Source organism: Cupressus sempervirens, chromosome 10 (assembly GCF_028749045.1).
Source record: "Cupressus sempervirens isolate cs-2001-9-10 chromosome 10, ASM2874904v1, whole genome shotgun sequence".
Classification (NCBI taxonomy): domain Eukaryota; kingdom Viridiplantae; phylum Streptophyta; class Pinopsida; order Cupressales; family Cupressaceae; genus Cupressus; species Cupressus sempervirens.
In genome coordinates, this window is record NC_143127.1 from 741,396,828 (window position 1) to 741,411,987 (window position 15,160).

Consider the following 15,160-nt stretch of genomic DNA (forward strand, 5'->3'; position numbering starts at 1 on the left):
AATTTTATGGGTCTGTTGTGATTTTCAGTTATAATTAAATCAAATTAAAAGATAATTTTACGATTTAATTTAACGAAAAATTTATAAAGAAAATTCAATATTTAATTATATTTAATTAATTAAGTTTAAAGATTTAATTAAAGTTCTAATTTTGGCGTAATCATATTTATTTAATTTAATAATAATATATTTAGGAGTTTCATTTTTATAATAAACTCTAAATATTATTATTAGTTAAATTAATGAATATTTTATTTAAAACATCTCGGGATTTAATAAAAGAGAGAAAGGAATTGATTTAATAAAGTTATTTTAATTAAATTGCAAAAAGGTTGCACATAAAAATTAAAAATAAAATAAAATAATTAAGAAAAAGGTTTTGCGTGATTGCAAAATCAAAGCCCTAACAAGAGAAAACTCTTTATTAAAGAATCAGAGCTCATTTCTCCATACACAAGTTTGGAGGAGCCAATTTCTGAAAAGAGGGTTTCGAAAGAAAAGGAAATTATTTGTGAGTTTTGTACATTTAGTCGCTTAGCATCAAATCCAAGTAAGATCTTGTGGATTTTGTGCAATAGTTTCATTCTTTGAAATATCTGTCTTCTTTGTATTTGTGGATCTGCATTCAGAATTTAATTTGGGTTCAAACCCTTGTTTGTGTAATTATTATTTTTCATTTCGAAAACGTATGTGAAAAAATTTGAGATTGGAAACCTTGTTTGATGAATTTGGGGATTTGTATTTGGCTTGTTAAAATCAGGATGGGGGTTTGGAGAAGAAATCAAAATTTGATATGAAAAATTCAATTGGTTGTTTATGTGTTCCTATTAGATCTATTTCATAAAATTATTAAAAATAAATAAATAAATTTGTTTGGAAAACTCAATGAAACTTTAGGTTAATTTCTTTTGGGTTCCCTGGTGAGGCGTTAATCTAGTATCAAAGCCCAAGTTTTTACATTGGGAGCTCTGGGTATATTGGAACATTGCTAGTTGACAACTAGTTAAATTAAAATGAAACTTAAACAATTTATTTATCTATTGCAACTTGAACACTTTGAACTTCAGACTATTGAAGTTGATGATAATAAGCCCCACATCTCCCAAGAATCACTTGCATGCAAACACTTGTCATAGAAAGAGAGAAGAAAAAACTATGGAGGTTGGAATTTCCAGATCCATAGATGAGATATTCTTGATAAGCAAAAAGAGAGACTGCTATTATCAAAAGTGAATTAATAAATTGCAAAGAGAGATCATCCTTATAAAGGAGATCAAAACCCTAATAGGTAAATATCCTAGGTTGCATAATAATGATTAATAAAAGAATTAATTATTATATACCTAAAGTTTAGCTAAAGTAAACTAGAGGTGATAAGTTACTTAATAATTAAATCAAAATGATTTAATTAATAAGGCAATATCTTATTACTCTAACACCCCCCCTTAAGGTAAACTTAGGGAGTAGCTAAAAACTTAGAAACTACTACTAAAAGTAAATTTGGGTCCCAGCAACAAGGCTTGATGAGGTACCTAAGCACAACCAAATCTCTAAAAAGAGGAGAAAAAGAGAAAACCATATGAGAAAAACCCTACTCCAAAAAGAGATGGGAATAGTGTTGAAAAGAACTAGTGAAGGACTAAAGAAGCCTCCAAACTAGGGAATGTCCTAGAACATAGGAACAAAAGATGGTCACGAAGAACACCACTAAAGTGTGAAGCTACAAACATTGTCAAATTGTTGATATGAAGAACCTCCACTGTATAGAACATGATTAGGTAGAGAAGACTAAGTCTAAAGAGTTGATCAATCAAAGATGGAAGGTATCTTCACAATCTCCAAAAATAGGAATGAAAGAAGGTCTATATGGTAAATGATTCATCTCAGCGAAACTTATAGGTTTCCAACTACTGCAATTGCCTAGTACATATGATCAAATACTAAATACATAGCTCACTCCATCAAACCAAGAAATAAATAGAACCAACATAACCCCCTATAATGGTAAGAGGTAAGACATGAACACTGAAAATGAATGCAATATCTCCTACAAAAAGAAGAACTAGGAACATCGAGAGTGCAAAAGAAGTACAAACACCTATAATGGCATGTGTTATCAACACATCATGAGGCTAATGTCATGGAAGGAACACTCACTTGACAAACGAAGATGGCAAATATGGCCAACATGAAACCCCAAGGCACTTTATAATGTAGTGTGAGTACAACAAAACATAAAGATGTGCAAGATTTCAAAATACAATAGAGTGGCGCTTTATCTCAATGCATTTCAAAATTACTACAAAAGGATGTCAACAAATATCAAAATAAACATAAGGCTAATAAAATAGATAGTATAACACATGAAAAATTAGCTGAAACAATAGAGTCGATCCCTAGACTTGAAACAACCAAGATATCCATCAAAATGCAGAAAAGCAAAAAACTGAATGGGATGTGCCTACAATAGATTATAGAAAATAGAATGTCCCAAAATATGTCTCCTAGAGTGAAAAATAGAACCTTTGAATTTGATTGCATAAATTTGCAACTAAAAACATCAAAAATCCAAATAAATTACACCATCACGATAGGCTAGAAACTAGCTTTCCGGTGATATTTTTCTTGTGAAAAACTAAATCTAGATGAGCAAGTTATGACCAAAAAACCATAGGTAGGTCCAAAAAGCACTGGAAAAGCAAAAAAAAAATTGTTGCCTTGGGATCTGTGCTAGATCCAGAAGATATATTATTTCGCCTCAAATTCAACCAATGTCCAAATTGGACAAATTTTGATCTTTTGATCTTTTGGACAAATTACAACCTATATGTTGATATTTTGATCAAGTATTCATATGTATTGATGCTTAACTTTCAATTTTCCTTAGGCTAAATTTATCTTGATTTCCTAATTTGTGGTTTCACGATTTGAATAAGGATATGTGGTATTGATAATTATCTAGGATTGTCACTGTTTCCTTTTTTCCTACATTTAATTATATTATGTGTTTATGAATTGTGTTCAAATTTTTTGGCATGGATATCTTCTCCATCTGCTCCACAAATAAAGGGGAATGAATAGCTAAACAAGCTAAATATATAGTGGAAGTCTAAAATAATAATGCAAAATCAAAAGCTCTAATGTAAAGGTTGATTATGAGTTTAGATCTAGAAATTAAGAATTTAATCAATGAAGGTGATTCAGAAAATCACTCTAAATGCCATAAGAAAATGAGAGATTCCTAATTGGAAGCTTGGTTCGAAACTTGACTATGCTTTATTGTTAATAGACAAACTAAGAGAAGTAAAAGTCCTTTATATTTATAGAGAAGGAAACGAAGAAGCATACACTTTAGCGAACCTAGGTGAAAATGGAGAAGAATTATTTATTAAAAGAGAACTAATAACTCTTACATAAATTTAAAAATAATTAAATTAGGAAATATACTTTGAGAATCTTATGAGACAATAGAAAAAGATCAAAATAAAATTAAAATTTTGTAGTTTTAGTAAGGAAGAAAGCAAGCTATATTCACTAATAAGTGGATGATTTAATTTAGTAATTCGAAAGTCTAAAATCTCTTGGAATGGTCAAAATGAACACATTAGCAAATAACACACAATGAGAACTTTCAAATTCAATCAAGCTTAAATTATAGAAAAGAATTAACAAGACTTCTTGATTAAACAAATAGCTACTAGTAAAAAGAAACTAGATTATCTAAAATCCAACAAGAATTGTATATTATTGATTGGTTTTTTGACTAGTGTTTCTTGTGCACTAGAAGTTTTGATCATTCTTGCAGAGATTTATGGAGACCTCTTGCCTGATTATCAATAAACATTAGTTGTTCGAAGTAAAGAGAGGCACATAACTAGGCTCATGACTCAACCTATGTAAAAGGAATCATATTATCATTCAAACAAAATATAATGGAAGGAATACCTCCCTAAGACTCCAGTTATGATAGGGGCCAATGTATCTAATCTTAAGCTTTTCAAGATGGACAGTTTGCTACCCATCAAGAATTTAAAAACTGGTGTATGCCCCTTTTATATTTGTATTCTTGTATAGGACTTTGTCTAATACATATCAAAAATTCTAAACACCCTATCTTGTACAAGCTTCTATAATCTTCAAGTGATTGTCTAAATTTTTTTTGTCCAAAAATCTTCCTTTCACACAATCACCCCATGCTTAGTCAGACTTGAAAGAATTTTTGTGCAGAAATAGTATGTGTACTCCTAACCATGAAAAAAAGTGCAAAAATACTATCAATTATGTCCTCTCAACATTGTAACCCTTGTTGTATTTGAGAAACACAATTTGTCATTCTCAACTACCTCTATCTTCCACTTTAATTAGGGAAGCCTAGGTTTCCACCTTAGAGTACCAACCGACTCTTGCAATCAAAATTGGTAGTCAAATTGAGCGATTATATACAAAGTGTTGGGCCTACATTGCAGGAGATAAAGATGGCTAGTAGAATTGAGAGTAAAAACTGGTAAAGAAGGTAACCAAAAAAAGATACATGAAGTGTTAAAAGATGGAAAGGGGAAGATCCTTCACTTGAAGAAATGAGGTTAACTACATGGAATGTTAGGGGACTTATGCTTAAGAAAGGTGTCTTCTAAAACACATCCTAACCTTATGCAAATCCAAATTAATTTTAATACAAGAGATAAAACTAAATAAGACAAAGGGAGAAAGGTTAAGAAGGAAACTTGGTGTATGGAAAAATGATTAGACAGAATCTGAGGATGCTTCAGGTGGCATAGGTTAACTACTTGTATAAAAGGGCTTAGGGTTGGGTATTTTTCATAATGTGGTGATACGAAATTGGTTCTTGCGGCGGTATTGAGCTGTAAGGGATTACAGATTGTAATCAGGTTGTAATCACTGGATTGTAATAAGATCAGACTTGCTATTTGGTGGACGTAGCCCAGGGATTGGGTGAACCACGTTAAATCTTGGTGCCTTGTGTTCATTTTTGTGTGTTCTATTATTTTCTGTTATTGGTTATATTTGCATGTAGTTTTTTTTTCTGTCCATGGTTTATCCTAACAATTGGTATCAGAGCTTGGTTTTGGCCTGGTCATGGGTTCAAATCTCCCTGGTGCCTTCCCGACCCGCGTAAGCACCTGGTATGCGCGTCGAGGGGGAGATTGTTGGGTTATGCAACGCGCTCCCCTGCCCATAGGTGGTTAATTATGTGGTATTCCATGTTCACTAATAGTCATGGCTTTTGGTGCAACTGTAAATGGGCCCTACAAGTGGTATCAGAGCAAGGTTGTCTTTCCGTTATCCTCTACAGGAAAGTCTCACGGTTAAGTGGGAGTCTCACAGTTGAGTGGGAGCGATGGCAGATGAGGGTAAGTTGAGGGTTGATAGGTTTAATGGGCAGAACTTCCAGTTATGGAAGATGCAAATGGAAGACTATTTATATCAGAAGGATTTATGGAAGCCGTTGGAAGGAAAAGCCAAGAATCAAGGAACTATGTCAGAGGTTGAATGTGATCTTTTGGACAGAAAGGCACTCGAAAGCATTCGGTTATGCTTGGCACCATCAGTGGCATTTAATATTACAAAAGCAAAGACGACAGAAGATTTGATGAAAAACCTAGCGACATTGTATGAAAAGCCCTCCGCTTCAAACAAGGTATTTCTCATTAAGCGTTTATTTAATATGAAAATGGCAGAAGGTGGATCTGTTGTAGATCATTTAAATGAGTTTAATACTATTACTAGTCAATTATCTTCTGTGGGTATCAATTTTGATGAAGAAATTAGGGCTCTCTTGATTTTGTGTTCTTTGCCTGAAAGCTGGAATGGCTTGGTAATGGCGGTGAGTAATTCTGTTCCTAGATCTAGTACCCTAAAATATGATGATGTGATCAGTGTTATTTTAAGTGAGGAAACTCGTAGAAAATCCTCAGGTGGATCTACATTAGGAATTGTTTTAAATGCACAAAGCAGGGGTAGAACGACTGAAAGAGGAAGTAACTCTGGAAATCGTGGGAAATCAAGAGGAAAGTCAAAGGGGAGGAGGTCTCAATCGAGAGGACCAAATGATTGCTGGTACTATGGGAAACCAGGGCACAAAAAGAAAGATTGCTGGAATCGAAAGAAAAATGAAGGAGATAAATCAGATGGAGACAAAGAGGCAAATGTGGTAAGTAACAAATCCGAAGAGGATGCTTTGCTTCTGTCTTTAGAGAGTGTTGATGATTCATGGGTTTTAGATTCTGGTGCTTCATTTCATGCTACACCTCATAGAGGTTATTTCATTGATTATGTCCAAGGGGATTTTGGGCTTGTTTATTTGGGGGATAATGAACCCTGTCAGATTGTTGGAAAGGGAAAAATTAAGATTAAGTTGCAGAATGGGAATCATTGGCTACTACATGAGGTAAGACATGTTCCAAAACTAAGTAGAAATTTAATTTCAGCAGGGCAACTCGGTGATGAGGGTTGTGTAGTTACTTTTAATGATAAAAATTGGAAGGTTTCAAAAGGTTCCCTTGTAGTAGCAAAAGGTGTGAAAGTAGGCACCTTATATCTTTGTACAGGTCATATTGTTCCTTCTACTTTGATTTTTTCAGAGAAAAATGAATATTTAGGAACAATTACTGCAGTTGAGCAGGGAGAACAAATAGCTGCTGTAGATTCTGATACAGCGCTATGGCACAATAGACTTGGGCACATGAGTGAGAAAGGTATGAAAGTACTTCATTAAAGGAAAGTTTTACCAGGTCTAAAATGTGTGAATATGGATTTCTGTGAAAGTTGTGTGTATGGAAAACAAAAGAGAGTGAGTTTTGTAAAGACAGGGAAGGAAAACAAAAAGGAGAAATTAGAGCTTGTGCATACAGATGTATGGGGACCAGCTCAAGTATCTTCCCTGGGTGGCTCTCATTATTATGTTACATTTATTGATGATGCAACTAGAAAAGTATGGGTTTATTTCCTTAGACAGAAATCTGATGTATTTCAAACTTTTAAGAAATGGAAATGCTTGGTTGAAAATGAGACTGGTAAGAAATTAAAATGTCTCAGATCTGATAATGGTGGTGAGTATTGCAGTCATGAATTTGAAGATTATTGCTCCACTAATGGTATTCGTAGACAAAAAACTGTTCCAAGGACTCCACAAGAAAATGGAGTGGCTGAACGCATGAACAGGACTATAATGGAGCACGCAAGGAGCATGAGGTTGCATGCTGGGTTGCCCTTACACATGTGGGCGGAGGCTATCAATACTGCAGTATATTTGATTAATAGAGGTCCCTCTACTCCTTTGGGCTGTGGTATTCCAGAGGAAGCATGGAGTGGTAAGAAGGTGAGTTATTCTTTTATCAAGACCTTCGGTTGTGAAGCTTTTGCTCATATAGACTCAAAAAATAGAACCAAGCTAGAAGCTAAATCAAAGAAATGTGTCTTTGTTGGATATGGCATTAATGAATTTGGTTATAGGCTTTGGGATTTTGAAAATCTTAAAATTATTAGAAGTTGGGATGTCATATTCAATGAGAAAGTGTTGTACAAAGATCTATTGCAGCAACATGAGAAGAAAGAAGATGATTATGTAGTGCTGGATGATACTCCAAAAGCTAATGTTCCAGCCATTCCTCATGATGTGCAACAACCGCAACAACAAATACCACACACACCAGTGAATGTTAGACAGTTAACAAGGAAAATTAGACCTCCACAAAGGTTTTCTCCCTCTTTGTATTCTATTTTACTTACTGATGCTGGTGAACCTGGAAGTTATGATGAAGCTGTGCAGGTGGATACTAAGATTCAGTGGGAGTCTGCAATGAAAGATGAAATGGACTCTTTGCTGAAAAATAAGACATGGGATTTGTGCAAGTTGCCTATAGGTAAAAAGGCTTTATAGAATAAATGGGTTTACAGGTTGAAAGAAGAGGACGGAGGTAAGAAAAGATTTAAGGCCAGGTTAGTTGTAAAAGGATTTGCACAGAAAAAGGGAATTGATTTTGATGAGATATTTTTTCCTGTTGTTAAAATGACTTCTATTCGTACTGTTTTAAGTCTTGTGGCTACTAAAGATTTACATTTAGAGCAGATGGATGTTAAAACAACCTTTCTTCATGGTGATTTGGATGAAGAAGTATATATGGCTCAGCCACAGGGTTTTGAGGTCAAAGGTAAGGAGAACTTAGTGTGCAAATTGAAGAGAAGTTTATATGGCTTGAAGCAAGCACCTCGGCAATGGTATCTGAAATTTGACAGTTTTATGCATAAGCATGGATATAATAGGTGTCATTCAGATTACTGTGTTTATTTTAAGAGGTTGGATGATGATAGCTACATTATTTTATGTTTATATGTTGATGATATGCTTGTAGCTAGGTAGTCAAATTGAGGGATTATATACAAAGTGTTGGGCCTACATTGTAGGAGATAAAGATGGCTAGTAGAATTGAGAGTAAAAACTGGTAAAGAAGGTAACCAAAAAAAGATACATGAATTGTTAAAAGATGGAAAGGGGAAGATCCTTCACTTGAAGAAATCAGGTTAACTACATGGAATGTTAGGGGACTTATGCTAAAGAAAGGTGTCTTCTAAAACACATCCTAACCTTATGCAAATCCAAATTAATTTTAATACAAGAGATAAAACTAAATAAGACAAAGGGAGAAAGGTTAAGAAGGAAACTTGGTGTATGGAAAAATGATTAGACAGAATCTGAGGGTGCTTCAGGTGGCATAGGTATCATCTGGGATCCTAGGAAAATAGGATACAATAGAATGTCAGTAAACAATAATTGAATGGGGGGAAATAAAAAGTTACAAAGATGATCTACAACTCATTATGATTAATGTTTATGGCCCTACATCGATAGCTAGGAAGAAGGCCTTATGGAATAAAATAAGTACTTTTATAAACAATCATAACACATATCGATAAGGAAGGCAATAGAGAAGAGGATAAGCTAGCTAACATAGGAGTAGATGGCCATGAGCTACTAGCCAAGAACATGAATAACCCATAGTATGACCTTCCCTTTAGTAATTTATTAGAGATATATTCGACAGGCCTCATATGGTTACAAGATTCATAGTTTGCATATGTTCCTAGGAAGTTTTTAATTGACGATCTAATTTTCATTAGGGTATGTAGATTTATGATTTTGACAAGAATTTTTTTATTTCTATCCATGTTGGTTTTGTTAAGTTTTTAAAATGATCTTCATTTACATTCAGATTCCATTTGACAAAAAATTATGCTATACCCCTTATAAAAATAGAAAGGTCTAGACAAAAGACAATATCTAATATCTAAAGATTTGCAGCGTACATAAATTAATTTGTTAGATACGATAGTTATACTTACCTATTCCCCATAGAAATCATATAGCCATTTGTGGAGATTGGTGTATTTTCCTTTTGGTTCAGTCTAGAAAGCGATGATGCCCAATTTTTCACACTTATCCCATCTACTTTTTGAATGAGGATTGTTGATTATTACAGTGTCAAAGGCCATATGATCCTTCCTAAAGGAAATGGGAATAGATCTCTAGTTAGAATCTAGAGTTTTGAAAGGGAGGAGTGACCTAGGGTTAAGCTGAGGGGGAAAGACTTTGGTTTTGAGGAAATCTTCTAATTTAGGGTTAGGGGCTAATGGGGTGTTATTTGTTTCTAAAATTTTCTTCGGGGGGAGAACCTGTGGGACTATGTAAGATCAATTTTGGTTGAGATGGATGGATTTTAGGGCAGGGTGGCTATTGTGAGCACTCTTTTGCTCCAATTTTTAGCATATCTAATTGGGGAGATCTTCTTGGTTTTCGTATTCCTGCGTCGCTCCTTACTATTTTGGGCTAAGACCCAATTGCCTTGTCTTTCTTGGTCTTCCTTAATACATTCAGAGGGATTTGGGGTGTTTGATTGCACAATCCGCTCTATTTTTTTTTCTTGCTTCATTTTGGTTTACTTCTCTATTTTCTCTTTTTGCATACTTTGTTAATGCAACAAATTTTTGCTGGTGGATTTGAGCTTCACGGATCTGTGTTTGTGCATGGTTATGGCAATTTAGGCTCTTTTCTTCCGTGCGTTATTCCAATAGTTTTGCTAGTATCTCGAAGGAGTTGTTTGTTGGGAGGGAAGCGACATAATTAGTTTTTGCAAAGTAATTTCCATTCTGGATTTTCATTTTCAGATTAATTCTTCCCTACCTTTTTTGTAGGTAAGTTTGATTGCAACACCATTTTTAAATTTCTATCTAATTTTTGACATACAACTCCCATTACTTCAATTCAACAACTAGTAATAAAATATTATAGATATTTATTTATTACATTTTATTTATACTTTATATAAATAATTTTTTTATTTTTATTATTCAATTTAAATAATATATATTTATCTTTTCTTCATTAAAATGACTTCTTTTATTAAAATGGACTAGCTTTATTTACTGGTCACAGCTAATATTTATTTAACATTTTAAAATATATTTATTCATCTTATTTGTTTATTATTTAAAATGACTTTTTAACCCTATATTCTACTATTTTGTGAGCATAACACTTTATAATTGTTATTTTATTATCAAAAGCCATCAAATATTTGAACCAATTCTTCGCCTCTGCCACTCCAACAATAGAAGCCATAAACAATGACATGAAGAAAATGAATTTCATTTGGTTGGATGTATGTACATTTATGTAAGGTTTGTGTTATTTTGATTCCACTTAGGCATTGCATAGTACATGGTAGGAAGGGACTTGAGTTTGAAAGATAGCTCTTGTTTATTAAGGGTTTCAGTTACAAGTTATTGATTTAGGGTTAGGGGCTAATGGGGTGTTATTTTCTTTTTAAATTTTCTTCAAGGGGAGAACCCGTGGGACTGTGCAAACTTGGTTTTGGTTGAAATGGATGGATTGCAGGGGAGGATGGCTATTGTGAGCTCTCTTTTTCCTCCAATTTTTAGCAGATCTAATTGGGGCTAAGGGGGTGTTATTTGCTTCTGAAATCTTCTTCAGGGGGAGAACATGTGGGACTGTGCAAGTTCGGTTCTGGTTGAAATGGATGGGTTGTAGGGGGGGGGGGGGAGGGGATAGCTATTGTGAGCTCTATTTTTGCTTTGACTTTTAGCAGATCTAATTGGGGAGCTCTTTTTGGTTGTCATATTCCTACGCCACTTCTTTTTGTTCCGGGCTAAGACCCAACTGCCTTGTTTTTCTTGGTCAGCCTTAATGCATTCGGAGGGCTTAGGGGGGTTTGATTGCATAATCTACTCTATTTTTTTTTGCTTGCTTCAGTCTGGTTTTCTTTTGTGTTTTCTCTTTCCAGCATACTTAAATAATGCGAAGAATTTCTGCTGTGGATTCAAGTTTCATAGATTTGTGTTTGTGCGTGGTTATGGCGATTTAGGCTCCTTTCTTCCGTGCGTTGCCTGAAGGAGTTATTTGCCGGGATGGAAACTCCATACTTAGTTTTTGCAAAGTAATTCCCATTCCGCTTTTTTCGTTGTCAGATTAATTTTGCCCTAGTTTTTTGTAGGTAAGTTCGATCAGAGCACCATTTTCTAATTTCTATCTAAATTTTGACATACAACTCCCATTATTTCAATTTAACAATTGCTAATAAAATATTATAGATATTTGTTTATTATATTTTATTTAGACTTTATATAAATATAAAAATATTCTTCTATTATTCAATTAAAATAATACATATTTATCTTTTCTTCGTTAAAGTGGCTTCTTTTATTAAGATGGGACTAGCTTTATTTAATGGTCACACTTAATACTTCTTTAACATTTTAAAATATATTTATTCATCTTATTTCTTTATTATTTAAAATGACTTTTGAACCCTATATTCTACTATTTTATGAGCATATCACTTTATCATTATTATTTTATTATCCAAAGCCATCAAATATTTAAACCGACTCTTCACCTCTCCCACTCAAAGCCGTACACACGGACATGAAGAAAATGAATTTCATGCAAGGGAGGTAGTGAACATTTACTTACCATTGATGTATCACCTCAAGTGAATAAATATATAGATATACAAAGAAAATTGGTCATGATATGCCATTTTAACATATTTAGTCTGCTTGAAAAGCAAAGGTTTCCATCAAATTCCTAGCCATAAATGTGTTAGATGTGATCTTTTCAAATTTAGAATAAAAACAATGGGAAAATGCCAACAATAGATCATATCATACTTCCCTCCATAATGCATAAGTTCTAGTTGAAATCATATCATGAGAAGGAAACTAAATGAGAGTGGGTAGTTGGCGCGCAGTGGAGGAGCGAGAAATTGATATGACGAAATGAGAATCTGAAAATGAGCTCTAGGTAACAGAGGAAAGGAAAGCAGGAAGAAGGAGAGGAGCAAGGGCGCTGTTTGTTGAGCACAAAATCGGAAGTGCACCAGCCGGGAATCGAACCCGGGTCTGTACCGTGGCAGGGTACTATTCTACCACTAGACCACTGGTGCGGAGATGGAGGTAAGATCCTTGGCAAGGCACAGATGACTGGAAATGAGTAAAATTATATGCAAATGGAGATGCGGGGTATCGAACCCCGTACCTCTCGCATGCAAAGCGAGCGCTCTACCATGTGAGCTACATCCCCATTGACTGGCGATTCATGGTAGGTTATTAGTGTCATGGGACAGCATGGGGTTTATTGTTCATGCTCACAATGGCCTGTGTGGCTCGTTCTTGTAAACTGAAAGCCAACGGCGGTTTGTTTGCCTGCTATGCTCGGTTTGAATGTATTTTTCATCTCTTATCTTTTCCTTTTGCTTGGAAGGCGATGCGGGAGTTGTCCGAAACATTTTTCGCCTCTCCCGAGGCGATGGAAGGAGGAACACGCGTGGCTGGAGTTGTTCCCACATTCATCACGCATTAATACACTGCCTACCACATATACGCCGTTGTACAGAGGTACTACTGTCTCTTCGGAGACATCCGATAAAATTGGAACGATACAGAGAAGATTAGCATGGCCCCTGCGCAAGGATGACACGCATAAATCGAGAAATGGTCCAAATTTTTTTAATACCTTCTCCCTCTTTCTCACTATTTAATTATATCTATACTGCTATGTATATCCACCACAAGGGAGGTAATTAAACAAAACTGTTTAATACCTTCTCCCTCTTTCTCGCTATTTAATTATATCTATACTGCTATGTATATCCAACACAAGGGAGGTAATTAAACAAAACTATAATAGATGAATATATTTTTAGTTCATTTGAAATTTCATGTGCAACAGACGTGAGCATTAATTTTCCTTCTTTAAGGAGGGTTATAAATTTTGTAGATATTGAGAAACACTTGCCAAACTCTTTCATAAACTATTTAGTTGTCTTATTAGATTTTTAAAGGGTTAATCTCATGGTAAACACTTAGAGACATTTGCATTGTGTGAATAATGGTAAAATAGTATAAAAACTGTCCTCAAATCAAGAATTTTAACTATCTCAAAACTTATGGATATTGTAAACTAGAAACTAGCTAGCAAAGTAAATACAAACAAGAGGTGGATCTAAGAACGCAAATAATATATTATGCTACCTAATTTTGAAAAGATAAATATTTAAACCATGCATATGATGTGTGTGAGGGTTTTCAAACTTACAAAATTATTAATTTTAACCCCAAACGTACTGACAAAATATAAATTAATTAATGATTTAGTGAAGTTATTTTCATGGTGCATTCAAGGTAGGATTTATATTATATTTTTTGGTGTAATTAAATATTTCTAATTACACTTTAATTAAGTTTACTTAGGATAATGCATTTATATATTATTTCTCGTGTAGACACATAGGAGTTTACATTTCATTTTATCACATTGTGTGGGAGAGATCCAATTAAGTAGGATTTAGTTGTAATATTATACCTCTTTGTGTGTGAGACCCACCTACTTATCCTATCACATTATCATCATCTCATTTCTTCACCTGTTGCACATACTTTTTGTACAATAGAGGATCATCCACCTTTAGTGAACATGTGATTAAAACTTGCCTAGTTGATAGGTCGTATCATGCACATCTCCACTTATAACGCATTGCACATCTATTTATGCTACAATATATTTTAAAAAGTATGGCTATATATGATTCAAGGGCGTATTATTATGTGTAACATCAACATCTTCTTACCAAGTGGAGAAAATTATGTTTATAACCAGCAAGGGATACCATCTAAGGTGCAAAATGCTACAAAATTTGTTAGCCATTTTTCACCTTAACATATTGTACAGTAAATTACTACTTGTATCCACTAAACATAAAACATGGTCCAAAATGTTGCTCGAAACCACTAAACATAAAATATGGTCCAAAATGTTGCTTAAATCCACTATACATAAAACACAGTTCGAAATATTTCGCTTCACCAAGTACCTAGATCAATTGCTTCTTAGGCTACATGGTGATGAATACAAGGTATTCAATTTTGACTAATAAGTGTTTTTGTCACTAATTACAAAGGGGGAGATTGTTGACATATTAGTCAAGTTTGTTATTAGTGACACACACTTATTTAGATTGTGTATAGCTACCGAGCCTATTGAACAATTTGTTGGTGTTTGAAACTACCGAGCAACAAAATGCTGAATATCATTGTGACATTTCTCACACAATCTAAGGACTAGCCAAATCCTAGTAGCAATTACATGAATAAACCACTTTGACCCAACTTCAACAAAACCAAGAATGGTTTTCTACTCTTTAGGCTCTGCTAAACCAAGGCGGGTATACCTAGGGATAATTCTAATGCAAATTTTGGTATGAAATTATCTTAGTTTCATTCTGATTCTCATCTTTTACCCTCAGGCAGATACACAGTTTATTAACTTTATCTAAAGGCTTCTCAAATCTATATGCATCCCCTATAAGCAGATCTGGTTATAATTCTCCTAGAATTTACAAATATTCCTAGAAATAGCAGTTATCTAAGACTCAAGAATTAGATATAAATGAGTATTGACCAGCTTTTTATAACTTGTAAATAAATTGGAATGAAATAATTTTGATTTTTTTAAAATGATTTGATATGTAGTAGTAGAATACACCCTTGCTTGTTTTTGACTCATGTGACCAATGCCTTATCCATTTGGGAAAAAAATTGACTATTGGCGAGAGATCTAATTCAAATA

At 34.0% G+C, this 15,160-nt stretch overlaps 3 non-coding genes across 3 annotated transcripts; 1 reads left to right on the forward strand and 2 right to left on the reverse strand.

Annotated features, from left to right (window-relative positions):
- Positions 1 to 12,408: 12,408 nt before the first annotated feature.
- On the reverse strand, positions 12,409 to 12,479 carry TRNAG-GCC (transfer RNA glycine (anticodon GCC)). The gene has a single exon. It is a non-coding gene; the product is annotated as a tRNA-Gly (tRNA).
- A 64-nt stretch (positions 12,480 to 12,543) lies between these two features.
- TRNAA-UGC (transfer RNA alanine (anticodon UGC)) lies at positions 12,544 to 12,616 on the reverse strand. The gene has a single exon. It is a non-coding gene; the product is annotated as a tRNA-Ala (tRNA).
- Positions 12,617 to 12,938: 322 nt separating this feature from the next.
- On the forward strand, positions 12,939 to 13,041 carry LOC149536017 (U6 spliceosomal RNA). The gene has a single exon (XR_016358268.1). It is a non-coding gene; the product is annotated as a U6 spliceosomal RNA (small nuclear RNA).
- Positions 13,042 to 15,160: the final 2,119 nt, after the last annotated feature.